The sequence below is a fragment of the Ciconia boyciana genome, chromosome 3 (genome assembly GCF_034638445.1).
Source record: "Ciconia boyciana chromosome 3, ASM3463844v1, whole genome shotgun sequence".
Lineage (NCBI taxonomy): Eukaryota > Metazoa > Chordata > Aves > Ciconiiformes > Ciconiidae > Ciconia > Ciconia boyciana.
Window position 1 is genome coordinate 38111522 of NC_132936.1, and position 17723 is coordinate 38129244.

The 17723-nt window shown below is 45.3% G+C and overlaps 1 protein-coding gene across 7 annotated transcripts in view; it reads left to right on the plus strand.

The window, feature by feature from the left end:
- Positions 1–17723, plus strand: part of BCKDHB (branched chain keto acid dehydrogenase E1 subunit beta) — a 165525-nt gene that overhangs the window by 130448 nt on the left and 17354 nt on the right. Inside the window, exon 10 of one of the 7 annotated variants that reach the window (XM_072855354.1) lies at positions 4316–4839. The exons of 2 other annotated variants lie outside the window; for them this stretch is intronic. The gene's annotated coding sequence lies outside the window, so the exon portion shown is untranslated. Of the gene's footprint in view, positions 1–432; positions 4272–4315; positions 4840–9581; positions 9600–17723 lie in introns of those variants that run through there. 4 more of the 7 variants (XM_072855352.1, XM_072855349.1, XM_072855350.1 and 1 more) reach the window with 4 other exon arrangements.

Here is a 17723-nt window from a genome sequence, read left to right on the forward strand (position 1 = left end):
GGACTTAGTATCGTGTGTTGCTGTGGGAGAAATTCTGGTGTTTAATGACCTAAGTTTAATAGTTAGGAAATGTGTCAACGCGTTGTATTCTCCACGTCCTTTAATTAAGTGAAACAAGTAGCCTAGTTTTCGGTAGTGAGTCTTGACGGGCCTTGTACATCTGAACTAAAAGGAAAAGAAGAAAACAGCAGGCCTGTTTTCCTTTGGAATAAGGAGATCTAGGGGATTTTTAGCTCCCGAAGGCAGGAGGGCCAAGGTGGGCCCTATATTTGGGGCGCCCTCTTGTGTCCATTTTACCTGTACGGTAAGCTGGGAATTAAATTTAGGGCCAGGGACAGAAGGTTGTTAATACCTTGATGTTAATCTCGTTTATATGCATACTTACTTTCAGGATGACTTTTTGCATTTCACCTTCTTTGTTTCCCTTGATAGCTGATAATGGAGTGCCTGTATGTGAAATGGGAACGCTACTAGTGAGGCAGTGTCTCCGAAAAATAATGTAGTTCTGCTTACAATATTTCTCCAAAATCACCTGTTATTGACATATCAGCACATTTCCTTAGGATTAAAACTGAAGAATGTTGTGATCTTTTTTGTAGAGTATGTGGTAAACGCTCTCTTTTTCATGACAGTTGTCCTTGCCTTTTCTCTGAGTTGAAGTGAATTTATTAAAGACCTACTTTCTTTTTTGTTTGGCACCTCTGTAATAAAGTCAGTGAAGCTTTCCTAAAGAGAATGGGTTGTATCTGCTCTTTGAGGCGAGTTACTGGGCCATGCTAGGTAACCTCTAATCTGTTCCTTTCCAAAGGAAACCAAAGGACCAAATAATCTTACCTCTGTGTACGGAAAGGGAGACAAACCAAGGACATTTGGTGGTTCAGAGACTTAACCCCCATTCCTCCATAGGATGGTAAAGTGAGGGAGGTATGAGGAGAAAAAAGGGGGTTCTGAGATTGCATTGAATTCACACACAAACCAGTTTCCACACTGGAAGTCCACACTAAACCTTGCTGTGAAGGTAATATGGACTACAATGTGGAAAAGTCATCTGTATTCATATTTACATTTCTTCTGTGGGCTGCACCACACACAAATACCAGAGGAGGTTGTTGGCCAGCTGGAAACATGGATTTAGCATATGAAGGAGCAGGTTTATTAGGGGCTGTCTGGAAAACAGTGTAAAGACACAGAAAACTCTGCTTTTTGGTTTGTCTAAGAAAACATCTGGATGGTGGGGCCCATAACACCATGTCTTTTGGTTGGTGTGGCTAGATATCAGTCTTATAGAATGAGCTGCTCAAAGGTTTTTCTAAGAGAGAACCTTAATGTGCCTTGTTGTAAGGCACATTTCAGGGGAGTATTCCCTTTTTTTTCTATGTGCTATAGTAGGTAATTGATCTTAAGTGTTTGACACAGCAGTTGTAGTAGATCTCCATCCTTCCATCTACTCCACAGAGTCTGCATATAAGGTAGTGCGCTTATGTTTCTGCAAAATGGAAGGATTGCTTTATATTTGCTCTTTTTGTACTCACTGTAACATTTATTAGTGACGTTATTTGCCATCGGTCCGGACCGATGAGGTTAATGTGTTCCAAACCACCTCACGCATAGGGAGACAGGGATATCTTTTCTAAGAAATGGTGTTTGTGTGGATTTGAGCACAGCCATAGTCTTCTGGATGTTAGAAAAGTTGGGGCCCTTCTTGTCCTACTGCTGGAAAGACAGAGGAGCTAGCAGCTCCCCGTAGTGAAGAGGGATGTAGGGTTGGCTTTTGAGTTACAGAAATGGCCAAGCTGGCTAAGTTGTTGCTTGGCTTATGTTTCAAGTCATTTCTGTTAGATACAACCTGGTGGCATGGCTGGCTACCTTCTTCTTTTCCCCTCTTAATTGACAACTTACTCAAAATTGCTTCATCTATTGCTTTCAGGCAGGCACAAGTGGGAATTGTCAAATACATCAATGGTATATATCAGATTTTCCTTTCTAACATGGCCTGAAATCTCTGTAGTTTGAGTGAGAAGTTACCTGCAACTTCATTTCATGAAGTCTGCAGCAATATGATTCCCTCCCCTTGTTACTGGATAACACCAAGTTGTATAATGTTTCATGGTCTACCACTGTTTGAAAGTCCTCTTCAGGCCTGGAAACAGGTTCGATATTAAAGCGTGGGGATGCTAACTCCAAACTTATTTTTACTAGTTACAGTATGCTTTTCTTTAAGTTACTGGCGTGTTGAAATCTTTCTGTCCTTATTCATGCAAGTGAGTATTTCTCACTTAACAAAGAATAAATCTTCATCTTCTTTTAAAAAACAAACAAACAAACCCCTCCCTGAAATATGTTTAGCTGTGTGTACAAATGTACCTCATACCCAGACAGGTTCCTCTCAGGCACCTGAATTAACTTACTACTTTGTGTCTGAGGCTAATGCAGGGTCGCAAGGTGGATGCTACAGTCAGTCATTTCTAAACTTAGCTGTATTATCTTAATGTACATTTGGTTTTATTCAACCTGTGTTGACAGTGTCTCACACACGCATAGTTGCTTATCTCGAGATTGACAGTACAGGTGGTTTCCCTGCTCAAAGACAGCGTTTGACAATGCATTCTGTATACCTCACTGATGAGACAGGCAAGAGCAAAATCTGTTATCTTTCAGCAGCTTCTTAGTTATTAAAATTTATAGCTATGTTAGCTATAAGAGAAATAGCTTCCAGGTAGGCAGCTGTGTTCTAGATAACTCTTTGTAGTTGGAAAAAAAAGATAAAGAGAAAAGAAGCAGTGAGATTAGGATGGATATACATTTTCTGGATAAATGGAACGGTGCCTGGCTGTTCATTGCGGGGGGGAAGAGGGGGGGATAAAAGAAAGAAGAAATAGAAGAAAACAGCCACAAATTTTATAAAATATACTCTTGTGATACACAAATATATTGAGGGGTGGCTGTAGCATAGAAATGGCAAATAGCCAATTGCTTTTCTGTTACCTTTTGCAGCTTTTTCTGCCACATTTGCATGTTCTGTTTTCTTGTCAAATTCTGAATTTTAAAGCTGTCCCTGCCGGGTGACAGCTTACCTCCATGAGAGAGTGTGTGTGTGTATGTAGAGACACCATTACTATTACAAATTTAGTCTCTAAAAATACAAAGTTAATCACACTGAACTTCATTATGGAACTATTTTATGGAAAGTTTAATCTTGGTGCTTAAAGTTAGGCGATGTTAAGGGATGATGGGGGGTTGATTTAAATTTATTTTTCTTTCCAAGCATGTATTTGAAGTTGTATTTCAACATCGAATACAGTTTGCTCAGAACCAGTCCTCCAGTTGGGAGAGACTTGCAAATGACAGCAATGCTTTGCCTTTCTCAACCAGTAAGTTGTGCTGGGAAACAGGAGGGGACCTGGTAGATACTTCAGTTAGCAATTGTCTGTTCTTTGCACTCCTGGTTATTAGGCAGGGCTTCGTACAGGTTAACTTGAGGCACAGGAAAAATATAATTCCTCTCCCTGTTTGGTAAATAAAATATGAGAGACTGTGCAAGATCATTTCTTTTTAACCTGAGACTAACAACCAGGTTTTTTTCAACACAGAATCCCAAATGTGGCAGGCTAGGCTGCCTGCCTTTTATAATGCGCTGTCTGTAACTCACTAGAATAAACAACCTCCAGAGGCTTGAGCAGGACGCAACATTCTTGGTTCATAATGTTTTCCTGCTGGATGGCAAAAATCATACAAATGGCCAGTGAATCATGTCTTATTCACAACCAGTGAGTAGTCCAAATATAAGATAACAGTCTATTAGCGCTATGAGTTAGTCTGTTAGGGTGGCTGTTGCAAGTCTATACTTGCATTCAAACCTTGCTGAGAATTCATGCAAGATCAGGAATAATGAAATTATCTTTAAAAAAACCTGTAAAGGTATTGACTATAGTTTTTTTACAAGACCCTTCTTCACTGTAATAGTAGATCAATAGTATATCTAGTAAAGCTTTAAAAAATCAACACATAACACTTTGCTTAACGTGCTAGAGTGGGATGGAAGACATTTCATCGTAAAGCTTTTGACTAAATGGTGGTAATTAGCGTTGTCTTGACACTAGATATCAGTTGCAGCATTTCTAATTTCTGCGTGTCTACCTTGGCAGCTTTAAAAATTTAATATAGTTTTTAATACATAATAAGTATTTTGTTATAGTTCACAGACCCTGAGGTTAAGACGACATAAATTTAAAAAGTAAGATTACCATGGAGAGTGCTATGTGTTTAAGTTGTGGATATTACTTTCAACCTTAAGATTTGTAATTTATTTTGTCAGCTTCTTCTGCAGAGATGAGAAGAACAACAGGGAAATACAGAAACTGCCTTCAAAACTCTTGACACTTTACTCAGATCTTTTGGGTTTGGAATTCACATAGCAGACTGTTTTCTCTGAACTGAACTATCGTTAATATTCATATTGGCTATTCTTCAGAAAGTTCAAATCTTCCGTAATTATGAAATCAGTGATGCGCAGGTGATTGCTGTAATAAGTAGTTTCAGGTGCATTTAAAAATATTCCAGATGTCATATGAATGTTACACATTGCCATGCTTCACTAGGTTACGTCTCTAAACTTCACTGTGTAAATATTAGAAGCAGGATTTTATTCAATAAAGCATATTATGCACATGTTGTCTCTTGGTTTTGTTATTGTTTTGGGAAAACCCAAAGAGTTTATTTGAATGTGACTGTATTTTCAACAAAATAAACCTTAGACAGCCAGACCAGCTTGTGCGTCTGGTCTGATGGAGACCTCCTTTAACTAGTGTCATTAGCTGTCTTTCAGTTGAGTGGCTTCATATAAAACAGTCCCAAATACTGGTTTTCCTTTCTGCAAGGGAAATGAAAACTACATTTTTCTTGAGAAGGGAGGAGGCATTTTTTTTTGCTTTGTTGCTATAGGTGAGAGGCTCCATTGGTACATCTTTGCTCCAATATCTTTGTTTAATTATTTTTCCTCTAGATAGGGAATGTGTCTGCTGCTAAGCAGTTGTGCAAAATGTGCCAATTTGTCGAGAAAAGGTAACAGTACCCTGACATATTCATGCTAGTGGTGGGAGAAGAGGCAGCACATACCATTTTCTGCTGGTGAGGACACAGGAATACAAAATTACCAAAAATAGTATAAAATTAAACCTGAATGTTTATTTTTCCTGTGCTAATATAAAGGGCACTGAACATCCCTAAGTGCAAAAAGGAGTCCAGCCTTTCAGACTGAGAGCTTCTGAGCTCAGTGGAGGTTTGCTTAATTTTTAATAATGCCCTTCTTTTCCATATGCCAAGCCAAGGACACAGCAAGGATGTTGTGAAAATTATCCTCTCTTGTCCCACATTCCAGGACTGCTCAAAGGGCAGCAGATCTTCTTCCAGCACAGTAGTTTCAAAGCTTATTACTGAATTCCTTTGGTACCAGCTCTGCTCATTTTTCCACCACCTAAATTAAGTGTGAATTCAGCAGTTCCTAGTCTTTTTGGTTGCTTTGCTCTCTGTACAAATCCATCTCATGCTGTGTTGCTTCTTATTATATGGGGGAGGGAGGGGAGGGGTTGGGAAGATGTATGCCAGTAGCCAGATAACCACATTTCCATTACTATTCAGGGGGGTCTTTCAGGGAGAAAGAAGAATACCTTTGTACACAAACCTGCTCAGGGCAGACCTCAAGGTGATGGCTGAAACATGCCAGGGAGGAAGCTCAAGGGGGATAACTTCACTCTGCATGTCAGTGGATATTGCCCCCCCCATGCCCCTCTGTCACCCATTCTAATGATCTGGGAGGTTGTTAGTCGAGCAGATCCACTGAAATCCAGGGGAAATCTGGCCTTTGGACAATGTCCTTGATTATGGGTGCCAGAGTGCACGCGCCCGCATCTCAAAGTGGTGTGCTTCTCAGGGCTCCTAGGCAACTCTCATCTCACTGTCCCACACCCCAGGAGCAATCCTTGTAGCGTGGTTCGTTGTTTGTAACGTGGGGCGATTTCTGCTGGGTTCTCCAGCAGAACTCAACTCAAAAAGCCATGTTCAAAGGGCTTGTACAGATGGAAGGTGCCAAATTATTATCTTTTCAGGTCTTACTACCATTTTGTGTAAGATTCTGCATTCGTAGTTCATACACTCCCTGCAGAATCTCACAACTGCTAATGAAGCTATTTTTTAATGTTTCTAATCAAAATGACATGATCAGTCAAGTCTACTGTGTGTAAGTCTCCTGTATATGCCATGTGTAGAATTTGTTTATTGTTTTAAATAAAATAGATGCATTATGTATTTTATGTTTTTTGTGCTGGATGGAAACTATTTTGGTTTTATGAAGAAAAAAGGTTTTTAAAAATATTTCTCTCTTTGTAGAAAATCAATAGATATTTTAATAACTGTCTTCTAAAAATGTACGGTTACTGTATTTCAAAGCATATAAAATAGATACAATTATAGTACTGCCATAGTAAAATGTGCTTTGGTAATTAATATCCTTAATACTACATATTTGTATTTGTGGTTTTCATAGATAAAAGCAGTTTGTAATATAGTGCAGAGCTTAACTTTAAGTTGCATGTATGGAAATACAGAATAATATATTTCGTAATAAATGTGTAGAAAATATTTGCTGTTAATGTGGACTTCTACAGCCGGGTTGAGGGGCAGGTTTTGTATTTTCAGTGAGTGGTGATGTGTCATTTTTTAATAGTATAAAAAATGTTCCTTTCTCCTCTGTTTTGGATAATAGAATATTTTTCCCTGGCAAAGACAATTAATGTTCTAAAATAGGTGCTGCTTCCAAAAGTCTGCCTAGATGGCAGTATCCACTCACATAACCTGTGCTCAAGGATGGCAGCTGTTTAAAGTGCGTGTTATGGAAAAATGGCATATAGTTCTAAATTGGACAGGAGGGTCTATGCTGTTACATACAAATAACTGTTTCTCATTAAATTCCTTAATAATAAAATCCAAAGACAAGTCATATTTTCTGGTTTTTAACCACTTAGGTCTCTTAATTAGATTAATTAGATTATGCAAAAAATGTGTGGAGGAATATTCTCAGATTTAACCTGGGCAGGGATTGTTTCACTGTAAGTAACTCCTTCTAAAGCAAAAATCATGTCCATACTCCTTGCTGGTAGTCCAGAAAATTAGTAATCTATCTAGTCATGCTCATTTAACACTAATTGCTGGAATACTTATGGTATGTAGTTTAATACTGGATCCTGAGACTGGAATTCAAGAAAGACATACACAGCCTTCATGGGATCCCAGATTTATTAACTGCAGATGAAAGACTTGTATACTCTTCTTCTGTCATCTAGCTCAGTTAAGACTGTAGTGCCGTAACAACCTCGTCGTAATAAACAGTGCACCAATTAATAAAAATTGGATTTAAATCATTAGAGGTATTCTCCCTCGTGGAAGTGCACGTGTTTATAAGAGGATTAGCCAGGAGTACGTTCTCACTGCAGTAGCCAGGAGCCTTGACACAATGACCTTCTGCTCCTACGGTCTGATAATCAATTCTGAGCTCATGAATCTTTTCAGACAGCTCTCTTGCTCTTGTAGCTAAAAAACAGTGTTCCCAGTGCACTGGTATATTGCAGAAGCTCTGTTCTAGCCACATAACTTCAGAGGCAGCAACTGAAAGGAATCCATTCAGCAAGCTGGCAGAGATTGTTATCACAGCAGCTCATGGGGTTCAGTGAGCATTATTTGCTCATAACAAAATAAGCTGACACAGTCTGTAAGCTCTGCCAGATTTCAGTAGACCTGAAATAAGGATGCAATTCTTTTGTAGCTCTTTTGCTGCTTAGCTGCTCTGCAAGATATATGTTTCTTAGATATGGGAGATGTACATCTGATTTCAGTATAAACAAGATTTTTAGAACTTAATTTGGTTGCTTATGCTTTGGCATCGAGTATCATTTGAGACACCCTGGGGTATCCTGCATGGTCTCCATGTCTCCAGCTGCTGCTTCCATAGGTCCTACGTGATATCTGCCAACCCCGTGTGTGTCTTGGGTGCCTTAGGGCATCTCAGATGGCACTAGCTGCCTGTGTTCAGGCATCTAAATGGAGCCCTTTGTTTTCTGGGACTTGGGTAGCTGATGTCTGACTATTTTTCTGTGACCTTGCATAAAATGCTAGCGCTGAGATTGGTGCACGCCTCAGTTTTCAAAATAAGTTGCTCAAATCCCCAATAAGTACATAAGGTGGGATACATGACACGTTGTGCGTGTGGAAGAAAGGATTGTCTCCTGGGTGATGGGCTGATGCCGAACTGGGCAGTTAGTTCCTTGAGGCGAATAATTTAGAGCAACCCCCAGCCTTATAAATGTCCCCTGGCTGGAGTTGGTTGCTGTAACTCACAAGGCTTCTGATGAATATCTGAAGATAACATGTGGGCAGGACCTGGTTCAAGTTCAGCAAAGCCGTGAGCAACAGTGGTGAGTTAATGGGAGATGAGGGAGCTGCAGTCCCCTTGCTTCCTGCAGGAGCTGTGTGTGGGATTCAGCTCAGGATTAAGCCACCTAAATTTAAGTGTTGAGATATAGGTGCGTATGGCTGAGCAGAGCAGTTGAGCTAGCTAGTAAGTGCCTTTAGGGTAAGCTGACTCATTCTGTAGGCTGAACTGGCTCTACTGACTGCCTCAGTTAAGTTGTCTATGCATAGTGCCACATGAGATGCTGTAAGGTATCCTGCCTGGCCTTCGACTGCTAGTCTAGAAGGGTTCAGATCTCCCATCGGTCCTCAGTCATACCTGCTAGCTCAGGTATATCTTTCATGCCCTAAGTCATCCCGGGCATCTGCTAGATGCTTGCGTGGGCAACAGCATCTAATTCTCCAGTGGCTGTGGCTGTCATGGGATCACAGCCCAAATGTGGACACGAGATGCTTAACTTCAGATGAAATTGCCCATTCCATGCTTTTGACAGAAGGGAAAGAGAGCAGAGAAGCAGCACACAAAGTGTTAGGTGGATGCTGGGGCCATGCACTAACTGGTGCAAGAAGCTGGGAGAAGATGGTCTGTCCCTCAGTCCAACTGCTGCAAGGAGCGATGGCCTAACCTGTGCTTAACATCATGTTAGTTGTCCCCAGCCCTCTAACAGAAAGAACTAAGCCTTCTGATTAACAATACTGATTAATTTGATCATTAGCCTATTTCATATTACAAGCGCAACACTGAATCGAATTAACCCCAGCTTTGGGTTTATGTTACTTGCTTTGAAATTGTTTTATGGCCTTTGGTTACATTTTTAAAACCCATTTTTGTCTGTCTTGGAGGAACAAAGATAAGCCAAAATGATTGTGCTACATTAAGAGTAGAAACTAGTGTCTGTTCTTGCTCATGTAGGTCTGTGGATAACTGTTCTACAACTGACAGTAATGTACCACCAGTATTCGAGAAGGATTCCCTGTCGATTCCTGCCTCTAATTAATTAGTTTTATATGCTAATTAAATCATTCCTGTTTACTTGCACTCTGTTTGCTTGCAGCTGAGTACTTGCTGAAAACAGAAATTGTCTGAATTTATGACGCTTGTGGTTGCACTCTTCTTGCAGTGTTTGCGAGCTCTGCCACGCCTGAGCCACTGCTAGTTCCAGTTTTGTGCAATCTCGGGCAGTTTTGAGGTAAGCAACCCGGGCTGCAGGCAGATGGTTTCTTTCCAGTCTTTCCACCACAGCCCTTGCCAGCACACCCCTTAGCCCAGGCCATGGAGCAGCGCAGATGAGCACAGTTGTTCCCCCTGTGGGCAAAGCCTTTCTGGTTAGCTCTCCCTATGAATTCGGGCCGCTCACGCCTGACTTGGACTTCTCCCACCTTTCCCAGGGGGAAACCTGGAGGACAGGGGAGGTGGTGGAGGTGCAGGGCTGCTCCGGTTGCTGACGGGGGCTCACAGGGAGAGCAGTCCCCGCTGCCACCTCCACCCGCAAACCTGCAGGTCAGTGGGAGCCCCCTGCGTACAAACGCTGTTTGCTTGGCTTCCCAGGGCTCTGGCATAAGTCGCATGGGTAGTAAAGCTGATGCACCCCCTTTCCCCTGTGCTGCCCTGCCAGTTTAGGCTGTGCTGAGGACCTCGAAGCAGCCCTTGCCAAGGGTATGACAGGTGGAGGACACCATGGGTGTGTGTAGCAATGCCAGGATCCTGAGTACCTTTGGTTTGGCCTGGGGCGAGGGCAGGAGCGCTCACACGAACCCTGCCTCTGCCCGAGCTGCGGCAGCGGGACCGTGTAGGCAACGTGGGGACTGTGACCTTCAAGGGGCTGCAGAAACGACCTGCACGAGGGCAGGCGATGGCAGCGCAGGCAGCAGTCGGTGTGCAGAACCGGTGGTGCCTCCCTCCGGCAGCTGAGCCGGAGCGGTTTGGTACCTGACAGGCAGGACACGAGCCATGACGGGACACAAATGGAGGGGCTGGCTCACCCCTGCGAGCTGGGGGACAGGGTCTGCCTGGCCTGGAGCAGCACATCCAGGCGGTCGGTCTCGGTGGCGGCTGCCCAGAGGAGACATCAGAGAGAGACGGTTGTTCAGTGGTGACCTGGGTCCTGACAGGCAGTGTGTGACTCCAAGCCTGCAGCATTTGCAGTGCAGCACCTCGGCTTTCCACGTGCTCGGGTAGCCCAGCTCTCTCACACTCTTTATTTGCTAATCCAGCATTTTGCAGGAAGGGGTCAACCTAGATATGTTTAAAATTTTGGGCTGGTTTGTGCAGAAGATGGGGGGAGGGTGCCTCCAGCAGGACCCACGGCTGCAACGTAGTGCTGTAGGCTTTCCTCTACCACCCAGCCTGGTGCAGGGCAGTGCCTCAAGTCAAAGCAGAAGAGGCTTGAGAGGTATGTGTCACATATTAGAGTGGTTTTGGGTAATTATTTATCTCATAAAAACCAGGAAGATTGTCTCTGCAGTGACAGTAAAGCTCTAATGCCTACTGGCTTGACCTCAGAGATTTTCAAAGATGCCTCTTGAGAGAGCAGCGAGGCAGCGGAGGAACGAAGCGCAGCCTTGTTCAAGTGCAGCTCCAATGGCTTCATGGCATCTCATGTTGTAACCCCACTGGTCCTGTGTTTTATTCACAAAAACAGAATTGAACTTGGGAAGGAAAGTGTGAGCAGGTTGCTATTCAAATGTTAATACATGGAGAACAAAAAGGACTAAGGACAAGGTTAGAGTAACCACAACTTAGTCATTTCCAATGATTTTTTCTTGTCACCCTCCCACCCATCTCTTCAGTAAAGTTTTCCCCCTCCCTTTTTGCCAACAACCTAGCTACTTTTTCAGCTACAACACTTTTAAACTTTTAAAGTGACTTTTGTCTCACTTGCTTGTAATAAAACCAAAGTAGAGGTTATTGAGCTGTTCCTCAGTTGGTGTTTGTTACACTTCAGTTAGAGGTGGCTGAAGCAAAGGCAAGTGGGTGTTGAACTGCCTTGCAGAGCAGAGGCGGTCTGAATCCCTTGCCTTCTCCCTCGGCCCTTTCCTTCCCGGCTTTGCCCCATGCCACAACCAACCCACGGCTTCCCCGGCTGTGGGGGGAGACTTCGCTGCCCCCAGGCAGGGGCCAGGGCTGAGCCGGCGGAGGCAGCGGAGCGGGTACCAGCGGTGGCTGCTGCCGCTGCTGGGCGATGAGGGTGAGACGGCGAAGACGTGGGAGGTGGGCACTAGCGTTTCGCAGCAGGGTCATAGCCCTGTCCGCTCTCAACCAGTGATCCCAGCTTCCCTGGGCTTCCCCTCCACTGCCAGTCCCAGCCCTGGCCTCTCGGGAGAGGGAGCCAGCCTGGCCATCATGGGCTGTGCAGCCGTTACCTTCCAGCAGTGCCCTGCCTGCAGCCACCCCGTGTCACCCCTCGTCCTTCGGTCTTGTTACTCCCCCCCCCCGGTGGAGGCAGTTTTGGTGACTTGCAGCTACTCGCTGCTCAGGACCATTAAGAGGCTGTGACGCCCACTCAGGCAGCGATAGGGGTGTTGTCATCGGCACAGCGTGAGCCTTCGGGAGATGGTGCTTTATCTAATTAGCTTTCAGCAGAGAACCTGTGATTCATCTTGTGTTACGACGAGCAGTGACATCGCTGAGAGTTTTGCTGTCGGCTTCGCTAACCGAGCCCTTAGCTGCCATAGTGCTGTGGGTTAAGTGAAGCCTGGCACAAATTTGTCTGTGTTTCTGTTGTTGCCGCACCAGCTCACGCTCCTCAGGTTGATGCTACCTCCGCTCTTGCAAAGCCGTTTTGCGGCAGTGCAGAAACTGCCTGTGTTCAGCCTGCTGTTTTGGGGAGGAGGATGTTCACGTTATTGATATGGTTAAAATCATGTCGGTGGAGCATAGCTGCAAAAGCAAACTGATATTTGTGTGTGTCTGTATCTATACATGCTCACTGAAATGAGTGAGGCTGCTCTTGAATGTATCTGGCTCCCTGAGACTGATGTTTAAAGTATATTTCCGAATTAGTTTGATTATTTTTAAGGACAAACAGTCCTTGGGTTCCAGTCATTTTCTTCCGCTGTGTTGGTAACATCTGTCCTTATCCATAGATGAAACCTTATGATCCTTCATCTTGGTATGAAATATGGGGCCATTTTCTAAGCGGGTTCTTTGGATTTATTTGCTTATTTTTCAACCAGGGGGAATAGTTAAATTCAAGTGGGCTTTGTTCTTTTATTACTTATTTATGAAGCTCTTTAATCCTTTCATTAACTCTGATGCTATGCTGAGAAATCTGCTAAGCAAGCCTCGCCGCAGTCCCTTGCAACCAGGTGAGTTATGGCTGTGAACACTCCCCATTCACTGCCAGGGTACGTAGAGACCTGATGCTGTATCTGAGAAATAAAGCCACGACTATATTGTCCTGTGTCCTGTACACCTGGAGAACATCACCGCTTGCTGCCCCATCACCAGGCCCCGGCCGTGCGAGCTGAGATGACGAGAGGGCTTGTGCAGGACCGGCCACCCCTCAACGCATCCCTCCAGCGCGGGGAAGGTGCCGAGGGCTGTGCGCTGGCAGGAGCACCAGATCAGAAATGTTCCCATGTGCGTTTGCGTGCAAATAAGTGGTTCAGGTCCGGGCCACCACCACCAGCTAAATGTGCTTACCGAGGCTGAACAAAATTTCAGCTGCTCTGCCCGCATGCTGTGCATCCTTACCGGCTGTAGGCGTGCTCTCTGCACGGTCCCCGTGCACTGAGCCCATCGGGCAGGAAGATTTCAGGCTCTCATTTGCACGTAAACCCTCTTTTCTTTCCAGGGCCATTGAACTGTGTGGGTGGCAACCCTTTCGGCTTCACCAGCCGGTCGTTTCCTCTGGCCACAGTGGAAACAATTAGGTGTCCCTCTGCCCTGAGACAGAGGCTCCTCGCTTTGTAATTTGCCAGCCCCACCACGACGGGAGCGGGCCAGGCCTGGCCGTGCGGCACAGGGCTCCCGAGGCAGCGTCCCAAACCGGTGCTCGACCCTGGAGGCTGCTAATGACATGGAGCCGAAGGGTGAGCTCAGCTGGGCCGGTCCGGGGCTATTTATACGCTCCTGATTGGTTTGATCAAAAATTATCGGCAATGGAGATCGGTGGGGTTGGCCCCATCCAGCTGGTGTAGAAGTGCATGAATTTTAGGCTGGTGGAGCAATGACTACTGGCTGCGTGTGTGTGTGTTATATAGACACTTTGGTGAAGAGTATACTCAAGATACTTGAGTATCTTGGAGAAAAAAAAAAACCACTGCTCATACATTTTTAAGAGGCTGTATATAGTACGGCAGTCTAGCTGCATCCCATTATCTGAAATGAGATGTTCAGAGAGATCTCAGTCAAGAAACAAGAAAGTGACAAAATGTGGTGAAGACTATAAATCATAAACTACAAAGCGAGCCCACATTTTGCAAGAAAAGCTGCTTTATTCGGGCAAGGAAGTGCACTTAGGCGTAACTTTAAATAGCACGCATCAGAAAAACTCTCTCAAATTCTATATAATTTCACATAATTAAATGTAGGTATTTCATCCTACTACAATTTACTTCCTTGCCCCTTGTGCCTACAATGTTGATATTCATCATAGATTCGAGCAGTTTATTTCAGTGAAAGCTAACCCACACTTGCAGAGCCCAGATTGTAATTATCCTTCTCCAAAGTGCCAGCCACGGTTCCCTCCGTTGCCCGTCTGAGTGCCGGCAGAGCCAGCCCCAGGCAGAGAGGCGTTTGCAGCGCAGCGGATGCAGGCGTGTGCGGACAGATCCCCGAGCAAGCTGCCGCCCACCCGGTGCCCCGGCTTCCTTCTGGACTCCTGTTTTCAAGACTGCTCTGTTTTCCTCCTTGTTCGGCTCCTCTTGTCCCCAGCGTAACTGCAGCTCTGCCTTTTGACTGCTGAGGTCTGGGGATGTCACGTTTCTATGAGAAAAACGGTGTTTCAGGCAGTATAAACGGGAGAAAGTCCTGGAAACCTTTTTTGTCCTGTTATCTTCAAACCAGGGAGAGCCCAGTGATGGCAGCTGTGAGATGGACAGATGGACCATGGGGCTGTATGTCTGGCTTCTCCTGGATCGGAGAACGTCAGGGTTTGGTGCGGGACCTCACAGGGCTGAGATGTTAAACATGGAAATAAACTGGCCATGGGGGGGCACAGGGGCCCCGGTTCTGGCACGCACCCGGGAAGAGCTGCCAGCCCGTGAAAGAGTGAAACCTCCCTGAAGGCGGTGGGGGGGGCTCAGGGGTACGGAGGGCTGTGACTGGGGCACTATCAGCTCGCCCAGAGCATTGCTGGCACACGGGGAATGTGTTTCGGGAGGGGTGACACGGACGTGCTGGTGCCTGCAGTAGCTCTTGTTTGCGCGGCCGACGGGCAGGGGCTGGTGCTGAGCAGGCAGGCAACGCCGTGCTGCGGAGCCAAGAGCAGGCAGCAGCCCTGTTCTGCCTCGGGGCTGGGCACAAAAGGCCGTTATCCAGCCCAAACCACGGTCTCCGGGTTACTTGCTGTTGCTGGTGCAATGCCACTGGAAATGTCGCGGGACATGCAATGAGCAGGATGAGATCCTCACCTACCCCCACAGCCAGCGCTCCGTCATGGGGGGAGGCACGGGTACCCCAGGGAACAGCTGAGGAGCTTCTCCCCAGCGCTGTCTGCATGATCACCTTAAAAAGTACTTCACCACTTGCATTTCTACTTCAAGCTTACCATGGTATTGTCAGTAGATGTATACTGATATATGTCTGCATTATGTATACTCGGCCTGGTATATACTATCAGACTGATGATATTTTTTACTGGGATGGAGTCTGCACATATTACCAACATTCAACTTCATTCCTTTGCTTCCCCTTTCCTTGCTTATAATGTCATTGTTGGAAGGGAAAAAATGGCCAAGAGGCTTCTCCAGTGATTTATGTGGAGAACAGCTAAAAATCTGGCCAGCAATGAACTAAATTAATACTTTGATGTGGACTTGACACCTAAACCTGTGTTTAAAAGAATGAAGTGGGTTTAAGTTCTGCTATATCAGGCTGAACACCCCTAATCATTTTTTTCACCATCATGTTTTTTTGCTTTTGTAAATGTTTTTTTGTTCTCTTCCTTTTACTTGTGTGAAAAAATACACCTGAGAGAAAAGTGCCAAGTTCTGCCAGTGTGCCCGATGCCAGAGATTCACCCAGGTAAATGCATTGGAAGAGAAGGATTATGCTTTGGTTTGTTTGCTGGGATCTGGTTTTAGCTCCAGAGACTTAAGGCAGGGCTTGTAGCAATGGCAGCTAAAAATACTTTCATGCAGATGTAAGATTTCCAAATTGACACAATTTCTTTAACAGGAAAAAATGTTTAAACAAAGCCCTTGATTTATTTTTTTCTCACCCCTGCCTCTCAGACTTGGCTGCCCTCAGCTTGCAGCATAGGTACAGCTAAAGACGATGAAAAACATGCAAGAAAGTGTGATGGGGGTTAGCTTGCATGTTTAGCCATTCCCTAAGCAACACTGGCCGGGCTTTCAGGGCAGGATTACCATATCCATACATTTCTATTTTTACATCCTGCAGCAAACATGTTATTACCACTGAACTGAGCGGGGCCTGCTGAGAAACGAAACTTCAGGCATCGCCTCTTGCACACCGGAGGAAACCAGTGCCACGAGCCCAGCCAAGGGGGTTTGCAGTGTGTCGGCTCTGGAGGTGGTGGTGGGGATGGGACAGGATCCGACGGGGATGCTTGACCCAGAGGAGCTTGCTCCTTGCTTGGCCCGAGGGAGCCTCAGCCTCCCCCTGCCCCGGCTGCAGCTCCCGGTGCGGGAAGGGTCCCAGTGTGAAAATCAGAGCCGGTTCCTTGTTTTCCGTGTCCCCAAGGGGAAGCCGTGAGCCAGCACCTGGACCCAAACCTACTGGCACCTTCAGGGCTTTGCAGGGAGAAATAACTTCTATCAAGCCCTTTGTAAGTTTTCTAGTTTGCAACTAGTACACAGGTCAGTGGTTACACTGCACAATTCAGCTACCAGGATTAAAGTCTCGAGAGCGTCGAGACTAAAGTCTACTGAACTTCCAAAATAATAATCATAATTAAAAACCCCAAAATTTCTCCTATTGCATGAACATGCCAAAAGATACAGGAAATCCATGGAAAGATAGATGGATTTTTCATTTTGGCAGATCTCATAAGATTAATACATTTGCTGAAAAGTCCTTTTGCAAGAAGTATTTATGCCAAGCATTCCCTCCTGAAGCTCACAAAATATCAAAGTATTAAAAAAATCCAAGTTCCGTACCTGTATGTCTTCCAGTTATAATAAAGTCAGTCATGTGGCAGATATGATTGGGCTGATCTTTTGTAGCATTTTGGGGTTGTTTACATATTTGAAGTTTTCTAATTCAGATCCCTGTGCCAGAAACATGTAGCAACCTTTTCACACTGAAATTTTTTTTAAGTATTATTTTTCACTGTGTTCTCCCACAATCCCACTGGTGCTCTGGGCATGATCCTCACCGCAAATGTTTGCTGAGGTGAGCTGTCCTATACAAAACATATCAGCTTTTGCTCTTGAGACCTCCTTTGGGCAAAATCATGTTCGTGGAAACGTGGTGCAAGTTAACAAGAGAACAACAGTCGGTCCCAGAGGGGTGTCTTCTGCAGTGGAGAGCACTCTGGGCCAGGCCAGAGGCACAAATGCTAACTGCAATAATAATAATTGGGAATGTCTTGGTTACATGCTTAATTCCAGTGAGATCTCCAAGCAGCAAGACAAGCTTGGCTCTATAGGAAGGGACAGTGGCTGTCGATGGGGGTAGATGAGAAGGCTTCAGAGATGGGAGGTTGCATATGGAGCAAACACGGATGCTGGCAGAGACTCCAGAAAACGCACTGGAGAGCCAGGGCCAACCACGAGCCGTACGGCCTTGGCAATGGTCTCCTCATAGTTGTGGTGGTTTGGAGAGAGCCCAGGGAAGGTTATAGCACCTGGGAGATGCCAGAAGAAACAGACAAACAATACTGCAACTCTACGCCAACAGTGAATGTGGTGTAAAACCCCATCCCAAACCCAGCAGGTTGGTTTAAGGTAAGGACGGGAATTGAGCAAAGGTGATGGCAAATGCCTCTTCTTTTTTGGGTGGGCTAAGGGATGCCTCAGGCAGCAGCGCTGGGGTGGTGTTGGCTGATGGCAGGAGCCCTGGCTGTGCGGATGAGCAGACGCCTTGCAGCACCTGCTCTCGGCATGCAGGCAAAGGTACCAAGCAGCGTCCAACA